Below are 7,518 nucleotides of genomic sequence, written 5' to 3'. Positions count from 1 at the left end.
AAGATTCCTCCCAGTCTAAAGTTACCAGCATAGAAAGCTCTTCCTGCCAATGGAGTCTCCAGACTGACAGACCAACTCCACCACAAAGCCCAAGATTCCAGGTTTTCTTTCCTGGGGTTAAAGGATGTTGTTTCCTGTTTTCAGACCTTTCCCCCAACTGCCAACACGACTCCCAAAATTGCATACGGAAGAAGATTCCTCCCACACCAAAGGTGCCAGCAGAGAAAGCTCTTGCTGCTCATGGAGTCTCTAGGCTGACAAACAAACTGCACCACAAAGCCAAAGCGTCCAGGTTTTTTTCTTGCCGATAAGGGCTGTTACTTCCTGTTTTCAGCCCTGCCTCCTAACTGCCAAAACGACTCCCAAAATTGCATACAAACAAAGATTCCTCCCAGAACAAAGGTACATGGAGAAGAAGCTCTTGCTGCCCATGGAGTCCCCAGGCTGACTCAACAACTGCACCACAAAGCCAAACCTTCCAATCTTTCTTTCCTGCAGATAATGACTGTTTTTTTCATCTTTCAGATATCTCTCCAAATGCCAACACGACTCCCAAAATTGCATACAAACAAAGATTCCTCTCAGTCTAAAGTTACCAGCACAGAAAGCTCTTCCTGCCCATGGAGTCTCCAGGCTGACACACTAATTCCACCACAAAACCAAAGTTTCCAGGCTTTCTTTCCTGCAGATGAGCCGTCTTCTGTGTTGTTTTCAGATATCCCTCCCAACTGCCAACCCGACTCCCAAAATTGCATACAAACAAAGATTCCTCCCAGTTTAAAGTCACCAGTACAGAAAGCTTTTCCTGCCAATGGAGCGCTCCGCCTGGCCCACCAAGTGCACCACAAAACCAAAGCTACCAGGTTTTCTTTCTTGGGGATTAAGGTTGTTTCCTGTTTTGAACCATGCCTCTCAAATGCCACCACGACTCCCAAAACTGCATACAAACAAAGATTCCTCCCAGTCTAAAGTTACCAGTGCAGAAAGTTTTTGCTGCCAATGGAGTATCCAGGTTGACAAACCACCTGCACCACAAAACCATAGCTTCCAGGCTTGCTTTCCTGGGGATTAGGGCTGTTCTTTTCTGTTTTGAACACTGCCTCCCAAATGCCAACACGACTCCCAAAATTGCATACAAACAAAGATTCCTTCCACACCAAAGATACCAGCACTGAAAGCTCTTGCTACCAATGGAGTCTCTAGGCTTACAAACCAGCTGCACCACAAAGCCAAAGCTTCCAAGCTTTCTTTCCTGCATATAGGGGCTTTTGTTTCCTGTTATCAGCCCTGCCTCCCAAACACCCAACTCGGTTAATTGTTTCTACAGGTGATCAATGTAGTGCCCCTATGAAAAAAGGGCGTTTCACTACTACTAAAAGAACAGACTGTATGAGTTGTCTGAAGGACAGAGAGTAAAGCAAGGAAACAGGAACGACTCGACAAAGAAAAGAGCGGTGAGCGTTCCGAGGGAATGCTTTATGGAGAAGAGGGATGGACGGACAGGAGGACAGATCGGAGGCAGAGCACTGTGAAGAAACTGTCAGGCAGGACGGTTGCCTCGAGGGACCTGCACGGCCACCCCAGTCACGGTTCCCACTGTCCCAGGTCGCCAGCTCCGCGCCCCGAGCAGAACCGCGGCCAGTGCCTCTAGCCCCGCTCCCCCAGGTGCCCTATCCGCCGATCCGCCACCCAACCTCTCGCTGTCCCCTGCAACCCTGGCTCTCTGCTCCGGTTGGGCTCTGCACCGCGGAGGCAGCAGGGCCGGGCTGGCTGGCAGGCGAGCGGGTTGGTGTCGGGGAGCTCAAGATTGACAGACCATGAGCTTATTTCACCGCCAACATCTCTTCCCTCACATCTCTCCTTTGTTGGCACAGTGCCACAGCCCCTGACAAAACAACAAGTGGTCTTTGTCGACAGCAGAAGTGCTCCTGCTGCCAGCAGGGATGTTCCCAGGACAGGTCAAGAGAGGTTCACTCGAGGTGCTGAGTCCAGAGAGATTTTCTGCCTCTCGTGCCCCTCGACCATTCTCAAAAGCGTGTGCCCTGGAGCACAATTCAGGAGTGTCTCCGTGCCCATCCGACCTGCACCTGACGAGAGTTAGAGCGAAGTGGAGGCCGGGTCCAGTGCCGGGGTAGAGCTGGCTGAGGAGGGCAGTGGAGGGAGAAGACAGAGAAGGGAGAGGAGGCGGAGAGGAGGCGGTCCGACCGGAGCCGAGAGCCGGGGCTGCCGGGAACAACGAGAGGCCGGGCGACGGAGCGGCTCATTCAGTGCTGGCGGGGAGTGGGGTTGGTCGCGGTTCTGCTCGGTGCGCACGACTGGTGGCCGGGGACCGCGGGGAAGAGAATGAACCTTTTGGTTGTTCCTCTGAGTGCCCCTCAACCTGCTGCAGATGTGCTGGTTCCAGCCCATCCAGTGCAGGGGTTACAGGCTGTTCCCCAGTCCTCTGAGCAAGAGGAGAAGGAGGAGGGACACAGCAGAGCTCTTCTCACAGAGGCTGCATCTCCATGAAGTTCAAAGCAGGTGGGAGATGCCATGCCACGTCCGAACTTTCTCTGGGGAAGGTGCTTCTCCCATGCACTGCCTCGCCGTAGCACTGGTGCCACAGCCCCTGACAAAAGCCCAAGTGGTCTTTGTCATCAGCAGAAGTGCTCCTGCTGCCAGTAGGGATGCTCCGCAGAACAGACCAGGAGAAGCTGACCCAGGCTTCTGAGCCCGGAGGGATGTTCTACTTCGCGTGCCCATCGACCATTCTCAAAAGCGTGTGCCCTGAAGGAAAATTCAGGAGTCTCCCCCTGCCAGCAAAAGAGAAATCTGGAAGCTTTGGCTTTGTGGTGCAGTTGGTTTGTCAGCCTGGAGACTCCATTGGGAGCAAGAGCTTTCTGTGCTGGCGTCTTTGGTGAGGGAGAAATCTTTATTTATATACAATTTTAGAAATCAGGCTGGCAGTTGGGAGGCAGGGCTGAAAAGAGGAAACAACAACCCTTATTACTGGGGCGTCCATGAACAGCAAGAGTTTTCTCTGCTGTCACCTTTGGTGTGGGAGGAATCTTTGGTTGTATGCAATTTTGGGAGTCGGGTTGGCAATTTGGAGGCAGGGCTGAAAACAGGAAATGACTACCCTTATCTGCAGGAAAGAAATTCTGGAATCTTTGGCTTTGTTGTGCAGTTGATGTGTCATTCTGGGCACTCTATGTGCAGCAAGAGCTTTCTCTGCTGCCATCTTTGCCTCGAGAGGAATCTTTCTATGCAATTTTGGGAGTCAGTCTGGCAGTCTGAAAACCGGAATGACAGCCCTTATTGCCAGGAAAGAAAGTCTGGAAGCTTTGGTTTTGTGGTGCAGTAGTTTTGTAAGCCTTGAGACTCCATGGGGAGCAAGAGCTGGCATTTTTGGTGTGGGAGGAATCTTCATCTGTATACAATTTTCCCTTTTAAACTGGCAATGTGGAGGCAGGGTAGAAAACAGGAAACAACAACCCTTATCTGCAGGAAAGATAATCTGGAAGCTTTGGCTTTGTGGTGCAGTTGGTTTGTCAGCCTGGAGACTCCATGGGGAGCAAGAGTTTTCTGTGCTTTCACCTTTAGTGTGGTAGGAATCTTTGTTTGTATGCAATTTTAGAAGTCGGGCTGTCTGAAAACAGGAAACAACAGTCCTTATCGCCAGGAAAGAAAGTCAGCAAGCTTTTGCTTTCTGGTGCAGTTGGTGGACCAGCCTGGGCAATCTATGGGCAGCAAGAGCTTTCTCTGTTGGCACCTTTGCTGTGAGAGGAATCTTTGTTTGTATGCACTTTTAGGAGTCAGGCTGGCAATCTTGGGGCAGGTCCTAAAACAGGAACTGACAGCCCTTATCTGTCGGAAAGAAAACCTGGAAGTTTTGGCTTTGTGGTTCAGTTGGTTTGTCAGCCTGGAGACTCCATGTGGAGCAAGAGTTTCCGTACTGGCATCTTTGGTGTGGGAGGAATCTTGGTCCGTATGCAATTTTGGAAGTTAGGCTAGCAGCTGGGAGGCAATGCTGAAAACAGGAATCAAGAGCCCTTATCTGCAGGAAAGAAAGTCTGCAAGCTCTGCTGGCATCTTTGGTATGGGAGGAATCTTTGTTTGTATGCAATTTTGGGAGTCGGGTCTGCAGTTGGGATGCAGCTCTGTAAACAGGAAATGACAACCATTATCCCAAGAAAAAAAAGGTTGTAAGCTTTGGCTTTGTGCTGCATTTGGTTTGTCAATCTTGTGTATCCATGAACAGCAAAAGCTTTCTGTTTTGTTAACTTTAGTCTGGGAGGAATCTTTGTTTGTGTGCAATTTTGGGAGTCGTGCTCTGTGTTGGGAGGCAAGATTGAAAACAGGTAATGACAGTCCTTATCCGCAGGAAAGAATGTCAGCAAGCTTTGGCTTTGTGTTGCAGTTGGTTTGTCAGCCTGGGGTATCCATGAACAGCAAAAGGTTTCTGTGCTGGTGTCTTTCTTGTGGAAGGAATCTTTCTTTATATGGAATTTTAGAAGTCGGGCTGGTAGTTGGGAGGTCCGTCAGAAAACAGGAAACAAAGCCCTTATTGCCAGGAAAGAAAGTATGGAAGCTTTGCCTTTGAGTTGCAGTTTGTTTGTCAGCCTTTATGCTCCATGGGCAGCAAGAGGTTTCTGTACTTGCGCTTTTGGTGTGGGAGGAATCTTTCTGAGTCAGTAATTTTAGGAGTCAGTCTGTCAGGTGGTAGGCAGGTCTAAAAAGAGGAAACAACAGCACTTATCCCCAGGAAAGAAAGTCAGCAAGCTTTGACTTTGTGGTGCAGTTGGTTTGTCAGCTTGAAGACTCAATGGGGAAAAAGAGTTTCCGTGCTGGCATCATTGCTGTGGGAGGAATCTTCGTCCATAGGCAATTTTTTGAGTCAGGCTGGCAGTTGGGAGGCAGGTCTGAAAACAAGAAGTGACAGCCTTTATCGCCAGGAAAGAAAGCCTAGAAGTTTTGGTTTTGTAGTGCAGTTGGTTTGTCAGCCTGAAGACTCCATGTGGAACAAGAGCTTTCTGTACTGGCAACTTTGGTGTGGGAGGAATCTTTGTATGCAATTTTGGAAGTCTTTCTGGCAGTTGGGAAGCAGGTCTGAAAGCAGGAAACAACAGCCCTTATCCTCAGGAGTGAAAGCCAGCAAGCTTTGGCTTTGTAGTGCAGTTGGTTTGTCAGCCTGAAGACTCCATGGGGAGCAAGAGCTTTCTGCGTTGGCATCTTTGGTGTGGGAGGAGTCTTTGTTTATGTGCAATTTTAGGAGACGGACCGTCAGTTGGCAGGCTAATATGAAAACAAGAAATCACAGCCCTTATCGGCTGGAAAGAAAACCTGGAAGATTTGGCTTTATGGTGTAGTTGGTTTATCAGCCTGGAGACTCCATGCGGACCAAGAACTTTCTGTACTGGCACATTTGATGTTGAAGGAATCTTTGTTTATATGCAATTTTGGGCGTTGGGCTGTCCGTTGGGAGGCAGGTCTGAAAACAGGAAACAACAGCACTTATATCCAGGAAAGAAAGCCTGGAAGCTTTGGTTTTATGGTGCAGTTGGTTTGTCAGCCTTGGGACTCCATGGGGAGCAAGAGTTTTCTGTGCTGGCAACTTTGGTGTGGGAGGGATCTTTGTTTGTATGCAATTTTGAGTTTCGGGATGACAGTTGGGAAGCAGGTCTGAAAACAGGAAACAGTAGCCCTTATCTGCAGGAAAGAAAGCCAGGAAGCTCTCTTTGTGGTGCAGTTGGTTTGTCAGCCTTGGGAATCTATGGGCAGCAAGAGCTATCTGTGCTGGCAACTTTGGGAAGAATCTTTGTTCGTATGCAATTTTGGTAGTTGGGCTGGCAGTTGGGAGGCAGGTCTGAAAACAGGAAACAACAACCCTTATCGCCAGGAAAGAAAACCTGGAAGCCTTGGTTTTATGGTGCAGTTGGTTTTCTAGCCTGTAGACTCCATGAGGACCAAGAACTTTCTATACTGGTACTTGTAGCGTGGAAGGAATCTTTATATGCAATTTTGGGCGTTGGGCTGTTCGTTGGAAGGCAGGTCTGAAAACAGGAAACAACAGTCCTTATCGCCAGGAAAGAAAACCTGGAAGATTTGGTTTTGTACTACAGTTGGTTTGTCAGCCTTGGGAATCCATGGGCAGCAAGACCTATCTGTGCTGGCAACTTTAGTCTGGGAGGAATCCTAGTTTGCATGCAATTTTGGGATTCGGGTTGTCGTTTGAGAGGCAGGGCTGAAAACAGGAAAAAACAGTCCTCATCTCAAGGAAAGAAAGCCTGGAAGATTTGACTTCGTAGTGCAGTTGGTTTGTCAGCGTGGAGACTCCATGAGCAGCAAGAGTTTTCTCTGCTATCACCTTTGGTGTGGGAGGAAGCTTTGTTTGTATGAAATTTTGGGAGTCGGTCTGGCAGGTGGGAGGAAGATTTTAAAACCAGAAATGACAGCCCTTATCGTCAGTAAAGAAAGCCTGCGAGTTTTGACTTTGTGGTGCAGTAAGTTTGTCAATCTGGAGACTCCATGGGGAGTAAGTGCTTTCTGTGCTGGATACTTTAGTCTGGGAGGAATCTTTGTTCATATGCAATTTTGGGAGTTAGGTTGTCAGTTGGGAGGCAGGGCTGAAAACAGGAAACAACAGTCCTCATCGCAAGGAAAGAAAGACTGGACGGTTTGGCTTTGTGGTGCGGTGGGTTTGTCAGCCTGGAGACTCCATGGGGAGTAAGAGCTTTCTGTGCTAGCATCTTTGGTGTGAGAGGAATCTTTGGATACAATTTTGGAATTCGGTCTGGCGGTTGGGAAGCATGTCTGAAAACAGGAAACAACAGCCCTTATCTGCAGGAAAGAAAGCCAGTAAGCTTTGGCTTTGTGGTGCAGTTGGTTTGTCAACCTGAAGACTCAATGGGGAAAAAGAATTTCCGTGCTGGCATCATTGCTGTGGGAGGAATCTTCGTCCGTAGGCAATTTTGGAAATCGGGCTGTCAGTTGGGATGCAGGTCTGAAAACAGGAAACAAAAGCCCTTATTTCCAGGAAAGAAAGCCAGCAAACTTTGGTTTTGTGGTGCAGTTGCTTTGTCAGCCTGGGGACTCCACGGGCAGCAAGAGTTTTCTTTGTTTGCACCTTTCGTGTGGGAGGAATTTTTTTTGTTTGCAGTTTTGGAAGTCAGGTTAGCACTTCAGAGGCAGGTCTGAAAACAGGAAACAACAACCCTTAGCTGCAGGAAAGAAAGCCTGGAAACTCTGGCTTCTGGGTGCAGTTGGTTTGTCAGCCTGGAGACTCCATGGGGAGCAAGAGCTTTCAGTGCTGGCACCTTTGGTGTGGGAGGATTCTTTGTTTGTATGTAATTTTAAAAGTCATGCTGTCAGTTGGGAGGCATGTCTGAAAACAGGAAACAGTAGCCCTTATCCCCAGGAAAGAAAGCCAGCAAGCTTTGGCTTTGTGGTGCAGTTGGTTTGTCAGCCTTGGGAATCCATGGGGAGCTGTCCTTGATCATCTTGGACAAGTGCTGCCGAGGCTCTAGCAGTGCGTCCATT

At 48.9% G+C, this 7,518-nt stretch overlaps 1 long non-coding RNA gene across 1 annotated transcript; it reads left to right on the top strand.

Annotated features, from left to right (window-relative positions):
- The first annotated feature begins 4,062 nt into the window (after positions 1 to 4,062).
- LOC113940079 lies at positions 4,063 to 5,868 on the top strand. Its single transcript, XR_003525404.1, has 3 exons — positions 4,063 to 4,118; positions 4,691 to 4,698; positions 5,833 to 5,868. It is a non-coding gene; the product is annotated as an uncharacterized LOC113940079 (long non-coding RNA).
- Positions 5,869 to 7,518: the final 1,650 nt, after the last annotated feature.

The sequence above is a fragment of the Corapipo altera genome, unplaced genomic scaffold (genome assembly GCF_003945725.1).
Source record: "Corapipo altera isolate COAL_440 unplaced genomic scaffold, ASM394572v1 61475, whole genome shotgun sequence".
Classification (NCBI taxonomy): Eukaryota; Metazoa; Chordata; class Aves; order Passeriformes; family Pipridae; genus Corapipo; species Corapipo altera.
This window is presented reverse-complemented; position numbering and strand designations above follow the sequence as displayed.